This window comes from Schistocerca gregaria, chromosome 11, assembly GCF_023897955.1.
Source record: "Schistocerca gregaria isolate iqSchGreg1 chromosome 11, iqSchGreg1.2, whole genome shotgun sequence".
Lineage (NCBI taxonomy): Eukaryota > Metazoa > Arthropoda > Insecta > Orthoptera > Acrididae > Schistocerca > Schistocerca gregaria.
The window spans coordinates 40,274,230-40,291,252 of NC_064930.1; the positions used below are offsets into that span (position 1 = coordinate 40,274,230).

The window sequence follows — 17,023 nt, forward strand, 5'->3', positions numbered from 1 at the left end:
GAGGATGACACACCTAAAACTGAAATACTAAACACCTTCCTCCAAAGTTGTTTCACAGAGGAAGACGACAGTGCAGTTCGTTCTCTAAATCCTCACACATACGAAAAAATGACTGACATCGAAATAAGTGTCCAAGGAATAGAAAAGCAACTGGAATCACTCAACAGAGGAACGTCCACTGGACCTGAAGGGATACCAATTCGATTCTACACAGAGTACGCGAAAGAACTTGTCCCCCTTCTAACAGCCGTGTACCGCTAGTCTCTAGAGGAAAGGAAGGTTAAAAATGATTGGAAAAGAGCGCAGGTAGTACCAGTCTTCAAGAAGGGTCGTCGAGCAGATGCGCAAAACTATAGACCTATGTCTCTGACGTCGAACTGTTGTAGAATTTTAGAACATGTTTTTTGCTCGCGTATCATGCCATTTCGGGAAACCCAGAATCTACTCTACAGGAATCAACATGGATTCTGTAAACAGCGATCGTGTGAGACCGAAATCGCTTCATTTGTTCATGAGACCCAGAAAATATTAGATACAGGCTCCCAGGTAGGTGCCATTTTCCATGACTTCCGGAAGGCGTTCGATACAGTTCCGTACTGTCGCCTGATAAATAAAGTAAGAGCCAACGGAATATCAGACCAGCTTTGTGGCTGGATTGAAGAGTTTTTAGCAAACAGAACACAGCATGTTGTTCTCAATGGAGAGACGTCTACAGACGTTAAAGTAACCTCTGGCGTGTCACAGGGGATTGTTATGGGACCATTGCTTTTCACAATATATATGTAAATGACCTAGTAGATAGTGTCGGAAGTTCCATGCGGCTTTTCGCGGATCATGCTGTAGTATACAGAGGAGTTGCAGCGTTACAAAATTGCAGCGAAATGCAGGAAGATCTGCAAAGGATAGGCACTTGGTGCAGGGAGTGGCAACTGACCCTTAACGTAGACAAATGTAATGTATTATGAATACATAGAAAGAAGGGTCCTTTATTGTATGATTATATGATAGCAGAACAAACACTGGTAACAGTTACTTCTGTAAAATATCTGATAGTATGGTTGCGGAACGATTTGAAGTGGAATGACCATATAAAATTAATTGTTGGTAAGGCGGGTGCCAAGTTGAGATTCATTATGAAGTCCATCAACAAAGGAGGTGGCTTACAAAACACTCGTTCAACCTATACTTGGGTATTGCTCATCAGTGTGGGATCCGTACCAGGTCGGGTTGACAGAGGAGATAGAGAAGACCCAATGAAGAGCGGTGAATTTCGTCACAGGGTTATTTGGTTAGCGAGATAGCGTTACAGAGATGTTTAGCAAACTCAAGTGGCAGACTCTGCAAGAGAGGCGCTCTGCATCGCGGTGTAGCTTGCTGTCCAGGTTTCGAGAGGGTGCGTTTCTGGATGAGGTATCGAATATATTGCTTCCCCCTACTTATACCTCGTGAGGAAATCACGACTGTAAAATTAGAGAGATTCGAGCGCGCATAGAGGCTTTCCAGCAGTCGTTGTTATCGCGAACCATACGCGACTGGAACCGAAAGGGAAGTAATGACAGTGGCACGTAAAGTGCCCTCCGCCACACACCATTGGGTGGCTTGCGTAGTATAAATGTAGATGTAGATGTAGACCGTGGCAGTTCTGTCCGGTTAAAGCTGCTGAGAAGTATCGCCTGAGCGCTGCACTGAAACTGTTAGTGAATTCACGTCATTGGTTTTACCCAATAGCGTACGTATGTGGATGCTGGAGCACTCTGCAGTGCAGAACACAGTTGCTTCTCTGTCTCGTGATCCAAATCTGGAGCAAAGCAGACGTCTTTCTCGGGAGGCAGAGCGTCTGGCTCTCTGTTCCGTGACCAGCCATCAACATCAGTTAACATGAATCGCCTCCCCTTCCGTTGCCCACTTCAGTTAGTTGTTCGACTGACATAAACCTGGTAACTTCCGATTCTTGGTGCGCAGCTTTCACACTTTACACTGAAATATACTATCTTTATTTTACCAAGTTTCCTGTTCTGTCATTTAAAGGCAGCCCCGTATGCAGCCTTACAAGCCCTGACTGCTCCAACTCCTGTACGTTGTCGTCGCAAGCAGAATCCAACAACGTTTTCCCCCCTTCCCTGCTCATGTGTGCTTCATTACAGACAACTACACCATGTGCACAAAATCTGTGACGACTGCCGACTATGTCTGCTACATCATTAACGTCCTACATGTAGAGCACGAGCCCGACAGCCCCTCTGGGACGCGCCTGTCAGTGGCCCTCGGCGTGCTGCGCACACGCTGGCCGAGCCGTCGCTTCTCGGGCCTGCACCGTCACAGGCCTCGCGAGCTCACGTGACGACTGTGGAGGCGTGCTGACACTCTCAGCCAGTCGCAACCTCCCTCAACCCGGATCATGTCGCAGGTGTAGTACAATTTTATCCAGCCGAGGATCCATCTTTCAAGAAAACGGGGCATGTGGTTGCTTTACAGGTTGTCAACTGAAAACATGTCTCGTATGTACAGACATCTGGATACCTACAAGTCTAGTTTGGCTAGGATGGGGCAGACAGTAGGCTGTGAAGTCATAGAAGGAATCATTTGGGCGTTTGCTTGAAGTAACTTAGGGTAATTACGAAGTAACATAATCAGGACATCTGGTGGGAACTGCAGCCAGCATCATCCTGAATACAAGACCAGAGTGTTGGAACATGGCAGCGTCGTTCCATTTTTTCCTAGCTCACAGTACTGCTTGATGCATGTAATCAAGCAATGACGTTACTTCATCACATAAAAATCTAGCACTACACTGTTTACTCATTTATTAACACCAGTCAGTTCACACACTACACCCCCTACATGCACACCATCAGCAGAGGGTAGGGTCATAACGATACTGTTGGGTTTCACTTTTTTCATTAGCTTCCTTGAAAATTTGAGCTCTCATTACTGGACAATGCAGGAGAAGTTGAGGTCAGAAAGATGTTGGTAAATTCAATAAAAAGAAAACATCGTCCGAATGTGAGTTGGAAATGACAGAGGTGTTTTTCTGTTATTTACTTGTCTGACATTGTTTACCAAACTTCTACCCTGTGCTATCTAAGAAATTCAACTGGCTAAGAAATACAGCTAGGTATTAACTTCTCTGTGTTATTTAAGAAACAGAACTGTATAATACAGTAGGTTATTAACTGTCCCTGCAAACAATTTCCTTTATTAGTCTCTTTAGTCCTCTTAGAAAATTTGTTGTACAATTTTTTTTTTCCTTGGTAGATGTTTTCTCATGATCATGGACCAAACTGTCACATTGTTATGTATAATCAACTGAAAAAGCATATCGAATTTTGAATGTGTCACGAGAATTGCAATACAGTCAAATAACATTTTTTATGTTGGTCGATTATAAACCAAATATATTAAGTACAGTGAAACATTACAGGTGCAGTTACTGGTCTGTCAATGAACAAAACAGTTTAAGCTAGGCACTAATAAAAACATTATATGCATCTCTGATGACTGTGTTAATATCTAAAAATACAAATATATTGAGTTGTTGACTTTGATACCAACACAGTGATGGAATTGCACTAGCACTATGGTTGTACAATGAAATTAGGAACTGAATTACACAGTTAATCATGTTCTGGAGAGAAGTAAGTTCTTGTTTATAGATAATAGGGTGGCACTTATTTAGAATAACACTCTGTGTATTCGTTCATGAACAAATCAGTCGTTGCTGGCATTAGAATCCTACAGTGATGGTGCTATCAGAACACAGGGAGTTTTTGTGACTGAACTTAGATTTTAATCTCTCATCAAATGCATATATCGAGATGCCGCATAAAGCTGCATTGCTGGTTAAAGGACTGAATGGTTCAAATGGCTCTGAGCACTATGGGACTTAACCTCTGTGGTCATCAGTCCCCTAGAACTTAGAACTACTTAAACCTAACTAACCTAAGGACATCACACACATCCATGCCCGAGGCAGGATTCGAACCTGCGACCGTAGCTGTCACGAGGTTCCTAACTGAAGCGCCTAGAACCGCACGGCCACAACGGCCGGCGGTTAAAGCACTGTCCACACTGCCAGCGCTTCACGGAACGCTATTCACCATAACAGCTATTCACCATAACAGCTATTACCATAACAGCTATTCACCATCACAGCATGTGAGATAATATTACAAAAGAATTCATATAAGAATGATATTTTAAGCCAAAAGGGAGCTGTCCATACAGTTTGTGATGTAACTCACGTATATCAAGTTCACTTTCATTTTAAGAGAGCGACATCCCCGTACTGACACCGTCTGGTGGCTTGCGGAGTATGGATGTAGATGTAGACATGACAATACATTTCATTTAATATGAGATTTTTGGATGCCAACATGCACTTGCTTGAAAGGAATAGTAGCAGACATTCAGAGTATGAAAGACAAAAGAAGAAACTCAGGTCTGGTAGACACTACAAACCCACTACACTAGACACTACAAACCCAAGCTAAAAGATTTCTCCTGACAATGTGTCATTTCTTTCAGATACCTGAGTGCCTCATGTCTACTTCAAAAAGTATAAGTCAATAAAATACATTGAAAAACTTGTTAACTGTTTGTCAAACAATGGTACCTGTTCCCTCTATTGTGAATTAGGCTTTCTACTATTGGCCCAAATCATTCGGAAGATATGACAGGAACATACAGACCAAGATGCCATGGTCCACATCTTACCATTTCGAGAATGAGGTACCAGAGAAAAGATAATGTTACAGTTGAACCTGCGAGTATAATTCGTGAGTCATGTCGCGATACAATCATTTTATCTGGAGCTCTTCCACTTGCTCCGTGTTCACACACAAAAAAAAAAAAATTAGAAATGGGAATTTTGGGTCCTGTTACATGGAAAACGCTTTTCTTGTTTCTTTATTTATTCCACAAAATATTTTCAGCGACAAATATCGCCATCAGCAATTGGTTCCTTAAATCTAAAACATACAAAAACTAACATAGTTATAAAACACTGTAAAACGTGATTACATGTGTCCTGTTTGTTTTATAAATATTGTTTTCTGTGAGTATTATCTTAATATCTCTTTTATTATACAGTACAGCATGGTTTTAAGATTGTTGTCGCTGTTTGCGGCATATTTTCTGTGTTTCTCTGTTGCCGTTTGTCTCGGAATACATCATGTCATCTGCAACTGCATGGCCAGCTATTAGTAAACAGATACAAAAAAGTGAACTTACGTATGTCGGCGTTATGCACTGGGGATAGTAGTAGTGTTGTGGATACAGTTTTGGTGTATACTGAGTTGTTACTTAGTTTCTCGTGAAGTCATGTTCGCTGGACGACTTGCAGCTACTTTTATACACAGAAAAAAATAACTTTCCTACTTAGTTCAAAATCCAGAACATTATGCCATCTTGCGCTTAGCATGTGTCGCGAGAGATGTATTGCATGTCGCAAAAAGGCTACGAAAATTTTAGTGGAAGTTGTAACGACATTTGTTTTTCATATATGTCTTTATGCGTGATCGGGGAGTGGTTCTTTCGCCTGTATGTGCTCTCTGTTATGTGTAGATCACTTTCGATATTAATGGAGTTATAGTTTTTGTTCATTAGCTGTTCTGCGAAAGTGGAATGTGTGCTGTCACTTTTTAGGGCTGTCATGTGCCTTGTGTACCTCGTTCAGAAATGTTTGGTTGTTTATCCTGTGGGTTGGACGTGACAGGAGTTACATGTGAGCTGGTATATTCCATCGGTGATGAATTTTTCTGAGATTCCTTCGTCTGGCCCTAGCCTTTTTTGAACTGTGTTGTCTGTTTTGAATGTTATGAGGATCCATTGCTTTTCCAAAAAGTTTCCAATTCTATGTGACATTTTATTAATGTATATTAGTGTGCACCTTTTGTTTCCGTTTCCCGATGTGGTGTGGTATGCCGTGTTGTCTGTGTGTTTTGCCTGTGGGTTTTCAGATCCTTTCCTTGTGCTCTTGAGTGGGAGTCCCCTATTTTTATGTTTCATTTTTACCTTGCTGTTCAGCTGCTTTATGAGGTTTGTTTTGTAGTCATTTTGAACAGCAATTTGTTTGACTATATTTAGTTCCTGTGTTTTGTCTTCCAGTTTAAGACGTATTCTGTTTATTCTGTGGAGCATGTGTCCGAAACTGGCATATTTACACAGTGTCAGATGGTTGGATGAGCTATGGACAACAGTGGTTATGGATGTGGGTTTTCTTAAGATGGAAAACTAATGTTGGTGCTTGTTTCTTGCACTTGTAACATTCAAGAAATTTCGTTTATAGTTTTCTTCTCTTTCCCTTGTGAAGTGGATTTATGGTTGTATTGTATCTGTGTTACTGCGTAGCTCATCTGTCTGTTTTGTGTTTCATCTATAAGACAATTATGTCAACCTCGATACCAGTCAGATACTTTGTATCCTTCTTGCTTTAAAATGATGTTGAATATTGTTTTTCTCTATATGAGCAAAGAAAATGCTGAAAAATGTTCCACTGATGAGGGAGCCCAAGACTAGCCCCTCTTTTTGCGAACAGAATTTGTTGTTGAAAGTGAAGCAGTTTTGTTGAGTAATTAACCTAAGAATGGATGAGATTTCATTTATTTGTATGTCTGGGAATTTCTTTATTTTAGCTGTTGTTATATAATGTTCATAGTTTCTTCCGTGTGTATGTGTGCATACATGGATATATTGTCAGAAGATTCCCAGTTTTGCTGTTGGGAGGATGTTGATGTTCTTAATTTTATTATGTGTCCTGCCGTTTTTAAGGATTCTGTTGTTCGTTTATGTGTATGTTTTCTCTAGAAATGTCTACAAGTGTCTCTCTGAAGTCCACCACTGGTCTGACCGGGGTAAGAGAGAGCAAAGCTTTAGGTTTCTTTTGTGTCTTTCTTTTTGTCTGGTTCTGTGTACAGGTGCGTGTGATGCTTTTTAAGAGAGTGTTTAGGTTCCTTTGATATATTTGTGTTCGATCAATCGTTATCTTGGTTATTTTGTTCTCTTTCAGAAATTTTTCTGTTTATACCAACAACAACAGAAGGAAATTACTACATACAAAAGGCTATAGTGGAAGAGAAAAACGTAATAAACGAAAACACAACCCTCTGCAAAAGCACGCGCTTTCCTGCTCAGTGAGAACAGACCCAGGACACATAGCAGAAAGCACTCACACGCAAAAGAACCTCTCGCCCATCACACACAGGGACATTCAGAACTTTCGTTTCAATTTTAATAGCCTTCTTGCAACATGCTATACATTTCTTGCGGCACACGCTAACGGCAAGACGGCGTAATGTTTTGCGTTATGAACGAAGTCAGAAAGTTGTGCTTTTCTGTGTATAAAAGCCCCTGAAAATTGTCCAGCGAACATGACTTCACGAGAAACTAAGTAACAACTCAGTATACACCAAAACTATCCACAACACTACTACAATCCCAACTGCATAACGCTGACATACGTAAGTTCACGTTTTCGTATTTGTTTACTGACAACCGCCCACACAGCTGCAGATGACATGAAGTATGCTGAGAAAAACGGCAACAGAGAACACAAAAAATATGCCGCAAACAGCGACCACAATCTTAAAACCATTCTGTATTGTATAATAAATATTATGAAAGTACTCACAGAAAATAGTATTTAAAAAACAAACAGTACTCTAGCAACGTTTTACAGCGTGTTATAACCGTGCTGTTTTCTGTATGTTTTAGATTTAAACCCACTGATGATGGCGATAATTGTCGCTGAAACTAGTTTGGGGACTAAATAAATAAACAACAAAAGTGTTTTGCATCGAGGCGGATCCCCAATTCCCGTATTGTTCTTCATGTCTTTATACTTCAGTGGGTGAGGGCGATCTCCCCAAAAGGAGGAGGACTGGGTTTGAGTCCCAGCCTGACACACAGTTTCCATCAGTCAGCAAGATTCAGATTTTCGTCCGTCCCATTACTGATATACATTAGTGTGCAATAACTTTATTACCGTTATCAATACAATATTTGTAGCTATTTGTCTTTGTCGTCGTTAGCAGGAAGACTGGTCTGACGTAGCTCTCCGTGCTACAATATCCAGTGAGAGCCCCTTCACTTCCTAATAACTACTTCAACCTGAATTCATTTGAATCTGTTTGCTGTACTCATCACTTGGTGTTCCTCTACAATTTTTACTCCCCAAACTTTTTCTCCATCACCAAACAGACGATTCCCTGACGCCTCAGGAGGTGTCCTGTCGACTGATCCCTTCTTTTAGTCAAGTTGTGGTATATCTCTTACTGTCCCTAATTCGATTCAGTATCTCCTCATTAATTAAACCAACTACACACCTATTCTTCAACAGTTTGCTCCAGTACTACATTGCAGTATCCCTATTCCCTTCTTGTGCCAACAGGTGATCTTCCATGTTTCACTTCGATACAAGACTACATTCGAGGCAAATACCTTGAGAAAGGAATTCCTTACAGTCAAATTTATGTTAAACAATAAAAAATTCCTACTTTCCAGAGCTTCTATTTGAGCTGCAGTGAGTCTGTATTTTATATCCTGTCTATTTCGGCTATCAAAAGCTATATTGCTGCCCCAATAGGACAACTCATCCATGGCTTTAGTGTCTTACTTCCTAATCTAATTTCACTTTCCAATGTGACAGGTCAATTTTTCAGTAACCTTATTAGCTCGCTTAATAAGACGTGGGTATGTTGAGATGTATTTCACTTCTGAACATGTCGGAGACATAACAGCGTTTTACAGAAAATGATACTAAGTAAATTAGTTGTCGTTCGATGCTTGACAGAGCGTGACAATAATATCACAACGGAAACATTTCACCAATGTTGTGCAGCAGTTACGACTTTAATCACAACCCATCATGTTGTCACGTGATCATAGCATAAGAACCTGACTCCTAGTTTGTGATTATGTAAATAATAGTTGCAGAACATCAGAGAAGTTTTCCTTTATGATATTAAAAGGGCATTATGTCCAAATGAGGAACCAATATTTGAAATTTGTATATATTCAGTGAACAGTACAAGTATGTCTCTAACAGCAATAACAACACTTGTGTCGTGATCGTGAAACGACACGTCTTTTGTAGAAAGAAATTTATCTATCGATAACGATACAGCATTTATGAGTGAAACTAAAAACGAACGAAGTGTGCTTCTGGTCGCCAACCACAAAGTTATTTCTAAAATGACGCTTATCATAGTCGAATTAGGTGTAGGTTAAAAGTGTACAAAATCCAGGTTTTCTGGAAAGCCTGAAATAATCTCCTCAGACGAAATGCTACGCCTCCACTTAACTGAGTAAAGGGGTCGCTTTGGAGTGCTGGACGCTGTGGTGCAGGGGAGGCAGCAAGCGGTCACGTGACGCCCCACCGCTGACGTCAGTGGTGACGGTGAGAAGGCGATCGTGGTGTGTACGTGCCAGTCGCTCGCGTGGGGTCAGCGCGGTCACCTGGGTCGACGTGGCGATGTCGAGGAGTGGCAGGTAGGAATTTTTGCATTTCTACATGTCCACGACCACACCACGAGTAAAGTTACACGATCTATTGGCGTATCAACGCGGACTGTCCAAGTATCTGCGACGAATGGTCAACCACTCGTAGTGATGTAAGGCTGTGGCGTAAAAAGATCCTAGCCGACAGGGCTGGTGACGAATGTCACTCCAGGTCACCGGCGATCGGTTGCAAACCAGACACAAATTGCCATTGCCTGTCTAAGCAGACCCATGTGAACCAGCTGCGGAGAAATCGTTGAGAAGGCAGCTGCACAGTCTAAGCATTTCGAGTAAGCGACCGTAGCTCACAGAGACACACATAGCTGCGCGTCTTGAGTGGGCGAAATAACATGGAGATGGACAGTGGCTGATTGGAGTCGCGATTTCACCTGTTCTGAAAATATCGAGGTGTCAATTGGACCGACGTCTTATTGAGGCCTTTAAGATACAGTGTGTACAGGATGCAGTTCAGGGCAGTGGTGGTTCCATGGCATTACGGGGGTGTTTGTCACCATGATTTGGATTAAGTCATTAAGGTTAATGTGAACCTGAACCAGCACGTTTGTTTCAACATTCTCGCTGACAAAGTGTTGCCCTATTTTCTATACCTTCCTGATCAATATTCTCTGGACACTTGCGTTGTAGAAGATGACACAGTCGTGTTCTCAGTGCTGCGTGTAAACAGTCCTGGTTTCTCAAACACTCAGGTGCCTTACAGCATGTCGAGACGACCGCTAGACAACCGTTGTATGGTACTGTCTGGAACAGCAGCTGGGGCACGGCAGCCAACATCCCCGCTGACTGGTAACTCTACGAGATCTCATCATCAGTGGGAGACCTTGGGTGGATGCTGCGTATCTGAAGAAACTTTCGGAACTCTCTTCCGCGCCGAGTTGCCGAAGTTTCCGAGGCTACAGGCGGCAATAACGTGATGCCATTGCATGATCCTTGAAGCGAAAGTTGACTTGAATGTGACTGTCTTCATATAACTTAATGATGTATGGAAAGAATGGGAATCATGCAATCAGTTAGTTGTATGTCAAAAGGTTATTCGAATCCTTACCTAGGTTCCAACAGATATAAACCCGTCTTCTTTGGAATAAGTAATAAAACGTGTTAAATTATTGTGTGAAAACAGAAACCAGCACATTAGGCTCAGTCAACACTAAAATGATCCACTCAAATGCTAAGGAAGACACATGGCTTAATGAACAGTAAAGCATGGTAAAAGTGTGAATAAACTTCTGATGTGGCACTGGTTGGCTATATGATTCCTGTGGCTTCCATAATTTTACTGTTGTTGACTGCTGCCATGTTAGAGATTTTAATGTATAGCAGATGATGTGGAGCATTACTATTATCTTATGGTGCAGGGTGTTGACTCTATAATTACAACTTTTTTGTTATTTTATTGTCAACAAAATCGAGTTTCGTTCACGTAGTGACCATCCTCAGTTTTAGAAGTTAAAAATTTCCACATAACGATCAGAGAGTATAAAACCGAAAATCACAACTACATCTGCTTACAAACATAACAGTTGGTAGGAACATACCGGTAATATACAATTAAAATTGGTAGGCACTGGTATCAAGCTATAACCACAAGCTTAGAGCGATCACATAAACTGAGGCCGCTGTTTACAATGCATCTGTACAGCAAACCTCGGTTTGACAGGGCTTGGACATGACATGTGTCACGTGAAGAATTAATATTGCGGGTTTTGGAAGATATTAACACAAAATACGTCTTGTGCGTTTGTGACTCATGATGGTTTCTCGATGTATGATGTATACTACTTGTTCACACCTTGTATTTTAAATTTGTTTCCATAACACAATTAAAATTATAGGTATTGTTAGGTCTGCTTTTATTTCATATGGGCCCCACTGCTACTGATAGATATGTAAAATCAAATTATTTTTATTAATATTCAAAACCGGTTGCTTGGCAGTTTTATTACTGTTTTATCAACCTGTGAATGTATATATGGATTCTGACCCAGTGCCTTTTGTGGAAGCGTACAACCAGTGTTATAAAAAATGTCAGCTTTTCGAAATGGGACAAATGATACGTACATCATCGCGTCGTTACACATAACAAAATTGTTAGTCTGCACCACCAAAACTTTTTTTTTTGCTGTAATGAATATTGTCTCATAGGATTTGAATCCTCCCCCCATGAACCATGGGCCTTGGTGGGGAGGCTTGCGTGACTCAGCGATACAGATAGCCGTACTGTAGGTGCAACCACAACGGAGTGGCCAGACAAACATGTGGTTCCTGAAGAGGGGCAGCAACCTTATCAGTAGTTGCAGGGGCAACACTCTGTATGATGGACTAATCTGGCCTTGCAACACTAACCAAAACGGCCTTGCTGTGCTGCTACTGCGAACGACTGAAAGCAAGGGGAAACTACAGCCGTAATTTTTCCCGAGGGCATGCAGCTTTACTGTATGATTAAATGATGATGGCGTCCTCTTGGGTAAAATATTCCGGAGGTAAAAAAGTCAACTAGTCGGATCTCCGGGCGGGGACTACTCAAGAGGAAGTCGTTATCAGGAGAAAGAAAACTGGCGTTCTACGAATCGGAGCATGGAATGTCAGATCCCTTAATCGGGCAGGTAGGTTAGAAAATTTAAAAAGGGAAATGGATAGGTTAAAGTTAGATATAGTGGGAATTAGTGAAGTTCGCTGGCAGGAGGAACAAGACTTTTGGTCAGGTGACTACAGGGTTATAAACACAATACCAAATAGGGGTAATGCAGGGGTAGGTTTAATAATGAATAGGAAAATAGGAATGCGGGTAAGCAAGTTTATATGCCAACTAGCTATGCAGATGACGAAGAGAATGATGAAATGTATGATCAAATAAAAGAAATTATTCAGATAGTGAAGGGTGACGAAAATTTAATAGTCATGGGTGACTGGAATTCTGTAGTAGGAAAAGGGAGAGAAGGAAACGTAGTAGGTGAATATGGACTGGGGCAAAGAAATGAAAGAGGAAGCCGCCTGGTAGAATTTTGCACAGAGCACAACTTAATCATAGCTAACACTTGGTTCAAGAACCATAAAAGAAGGCTGTATACATGGAATAAACCTGGAGATACTAAAAGGTATCAGATAGATTATGTAATGGTAAGACAGAGATTTAGGAACCAGGTTTTAAATTGTAAGACCTTTCCAGGGGCAGATGTGGACTCTGACCACAATCTATTGGTTATGACCTGTAGATCAAAACTAAAGAAACTGCCAAAAGTTGAGAATTTAAGGAGATGGGACCTGGATAAACTAAAAGAAGCAGAGGTTGTACAGAGTTTCAGGGATAGCATAAGGGAGATATTGACAGGAGTGTGGGAAAGAAATACGGTAGAAGAAGAATGGGTAGCTTTGAGGGATGAGGTAGTGAAGGCAGCAGAGGATCAAGTAGGTAAAAAGACGAGGGCTAGTAGAAATCCTTCGGTAACAGAAGAAATATTGAATTTAATTGTTGAGAGAAGAAAATATAATAATGCAGTAAAGGAATACAGACGTCTCAAAAATGAGATCGTCAGGAAGTGCAAAATGGCTAAGCAGGGATGGCTAGAGGACAAATGTAAGGATGTAGAGGCTTATCTCACTAGAGGTAATGTAGATACTGCCTACAGGAAAATTAAAGAGATCTTTGGAGATAAGAGAACCACTTGTATGAACATCAAGAGCTCAGATGGAAACCCAGTTCTAAGCAAAGAAGGGAAAGCAGAAACATGGAAGGAGTATATAGAGGGTCTATGCAAGGACGATTTACTTGAGGACAATATTATGGAAATGGAAGAGGATGTAGATGAAGATGAAATGGGATATACGATACTACGTGATGAGTTTGACAGAGCACTGAAAGACCGTCGAAACAAGCCCCCCCCCCCCCCCCCCCCCCGAGTAGACAACACTCCATTGGAACTTCTGACGGCCTTGGGAGAGCCAGTCCTGACAATACTCTACTATCTGGCGTGCAAGATGTACGAGACAGGCGAAATACCCTCAGACTTCAAGAAGAATATAATAATTCCAATCCCAAAGAAAGCAGGTGTTGACAGATGTGAAAATTACCGAACTATCAGTTTAATAAGTCACAGCTGCAAAATACTAACGCGAATTCTCTACAGGCGAATGGAAAAACTAGTAGAAGCCGACCTCGGGGAAGATCAGTTTGGATTCCATAGAAATGTTGGAACACGTGAGGCAATACTGTCCCTACGACTTACCTTCTTACCTTAGAAACTAGATTAAGGAAGGACAAACCTACATTTATAGCATTTGTAGACTTAGAGAAAGCTTTTGACAATGTTGATTGGAATACTCTCTTTCAAATTCTGAATGTAGCAGGGGTAAAATACAGGGAGCGAAAGGTATTTACAATTTGTACAGAAACCAGATGGCATTTATAAGAGTCGAGGGACATGAAAGGGAAGCAGTTTTTGGGAAGGGAGTGAGACAGGGTTGTAGTCTCTCCCCGATGTTATTCGGTCTGTATATTGAGCAAGCAGTGAAGGAAACAAAAGAAAAATTCGGAGTAGGTATTAAAATCCATGGAGAAGAAATAAAAATGTCAGCGACAGCAAAGATCTTGGAAGAGCAGTTGAACGGAATGGATAGTGTCTTGAAAGGAGGATATAAGATGAACATCAACAAAGGCAAAACGAGGATAATGGAATGTTGTCGAATTAAGACAGGTGATGCTGAGGGAATTACATTAGGAAATGAGAAAGTTGTAAAGGAATTTTGCTATTTGGGGAGCAAAATAACTGATGATGGTCGAAGTAGAGAGGATATAAATTGTAGACTGGCAATGGCAAGGAAAGCGTTTCTGAAGAAGAGAAATTTGTTAACATCGAGTATAGATTTAAGTGTCAGGAAGTCATTTCTGATAGTATTTGTATGGAAGTGAAACATGGACGATAAATAGTTTGAACAAGAAGAGAATAGAAGCTTTCGAAATGTGGTGCTACAGAAGAATGCTGAAGATTAGATGGGTAGATCACATAACTAATGAGGAAGTATTGAATAGGATTGGGGAGAATAGGAGTTTGTGGCATAACTTGACTAGAAGAAGGGATCGGTTGGTAGGACATGTTCTGAGGCATCAAGGGATCACCAATTTAGTATTGGAGGGCAGCGTGCAGGGTAAAAATCGTAGAGGGAGACCAAGAGATGACTACACTAAGCAGATTCAGAAGGATGTAGGTTGCAGTAGGTACTGGGAGATGAAGAAGCTAGCATTAGATAGAGTAGCATGGAAAGCTGCATCTCAGGACTGAAGACCACAACAACAGGATTTGAATTGATACTGAGTGGCATTTTTCGTACTATTATTATTTCTTATATGTTTGACACCTGAGTTTAACGTAATATTTTACGTAAATCAAGAATGATATAGGTACTTCTAAATCCCCACGAAAATTGTGGACGCTATGTTTTACATTAAGCAACCGTATATGTTTTATGTAATGTATGTATGGGTTATGACCCAGTGCTTATTCAGAAGCGCATAACTATTGTTATAATAATGTTAATTTGTCCAAAGGGACAAACTAGATTTACATCATCATGTCGGTTAATTATGATAACAAAATTCCAGAATGAGATTTTCACTCTGCAGCGGAGTGTGCGCTGATATAAAACTTCCTGGCAGATTAAAGCTGCGTTCCGGACCGAGACTCGAACTTGGGACCTTTGCCTTTCCCTGCCAGGTGCTCTACCAACTGAGCTACCACGCACGACCCAGGCTCCGTCATCACAGCCTTACTTCTGCGAGTACCTCCTCTCCTACCTTCCCAACTTTACAGAAATTCTCCTGCGAACCTTGCAGAACCAGCACTCCTGAAAGAATCTCATTCTGGAAACGTCCCCCAGGCTGTGGCTAAACTATGTGTCCGCAATATCCTTTCTTTCAGGAGTGCTAGTTCTGCAAGGTTCGCAGGAGAGCTTCTGTAAATTTGGGAAGGTAGGAGACGAGGTACTTGCAGAAGTAAAGCAGTGATGAAGGGGCGTGAGTCGTGCTTGGATAACTCAGTTGGCAGAGCGCTTGCCGGCGAAAAGCAAAGGTCCCGAGTTCGAGCTTCGGTCGGGCACACAGTTTTAATCTGCCAGGAAGTTTCATATCAGCGCACACTCCGCTGCAGAGTGAAAATCTCATTCTGGAAGCATCCCCCTGGCTGTGGCTAAGGCATGTCTCCGCAGTATCCTTTCTTTCAGGAGTGATAGTTCTGCAAGGTTCGCAGAAGAGCTTCTGTAAAGTTTGGAAGGTAGGAGACGGATACTGGCAGAAATAAAGCTGTGAGTACCGGACGTGAGCCGTGCTTCGGTAGCTCAGTTGGTAGAGCACTTGCCCGCGAAAGGCAAAGTTCCCGAGTTCGAGTCTCGGTCGGGCACACAGTTTTAATCTGCCAGGAAGTTTCATATCAGCGCACACTCCGCTGCAGAGTGAAAATCTCATTCTGGAAGCATCCCCCTGGCTGTGGCTAAGGCATGTCTCCACAGTATCCTTTCTTTCAGGAGTGCTAGTTCTGCAAGTTTCGCAGGAGAGCTTCTGTAAAGCTTGGAAGGTAGGAGACGAGGTACTTGCAGAAGTAAAGCTGTAATGAGGGGCCGTGAGTCTGATTGGGTAGCTCAGTTGGTAGAGCACTTGCCCGCGAAAAGCAAAGGTCCTGAGTTCGAGTCTCAGTCCGGCACACAGTTTTAATCTGCCAGTAAGTTTCATTATAACAAAATTGTCTACACCTTCAAAACTTTTATAATGAATATAGTGTTCCACGGCATTTTAATTATTACATAATGGCATTTTCGTACTATTACTGTTTTTTTAATATATTTGAATCCTTAGTCTTAACGTAACGGTTTACGTAAATCACGACCGTTGTACTTCTAACTTTCCACACCAGATAGTGGGTAATATGTCTTTTAAAAAACTGTGTTATACCTCATTTCATGTTATTCGTGTATTATTCTTTTTCCTTCTCTTTATCTTTTGCTTGTCCTGCACTCTGACAACTTATTATCGAGCTACCTTATGTTTTGTAAGTTGGTGTTTAAAAAAAACAATACGCCATTGTATTTTAGATGTTTCTTTCCACGTTCGTCTGCTATGCTTTTTACGTACATTTTAAATTTGAATTACTTCATGAGTCACAAATGCACAAGAAGTATTTTGTGTTAATATCTTCTAAAACCAGCAATATTAATTCTTCACGTGACATGTCACATAGAGGGCGTTCCAAGCCCTGTCACACCAAGGTCTGCTGTACAGATGCGTGTAAACAGCGGCCTCAGCTTATGTGATCGCTTTAAGCTTGTGGTTATAGCTTGATACCAGTGCCTACCGATTTTAATTGTATATTACAGGTATGTTCCTACCAACTGTTATGTTCATATGCAGATGTAGTTGTGATTTTCGGTTTTCTACTCTCTTATCATTATGTGGAAATTTTTAGCTTCTAGCACTGAGGATGGTCAGTAAGCGAACGAAAATCGATTTTGCTGACAACAAAACAAC

The 17,023-nt window shown here is 41.3% G+C and overlaps 1 protein-coding gene across 1 annotated transcript in view; it reads right to left on the reverse strand.

Annotated features, from left to right (window-relative positions):
- Positions 1-17,023, reverse strand: part of LOC126295010 (uncharacterized) — a 134,961-nt gene that overhangs the window by 94,693 nt on the left and 23,245 nt on the right. The gene's annotated exons all lie outside the window — the stretch shown is intronic.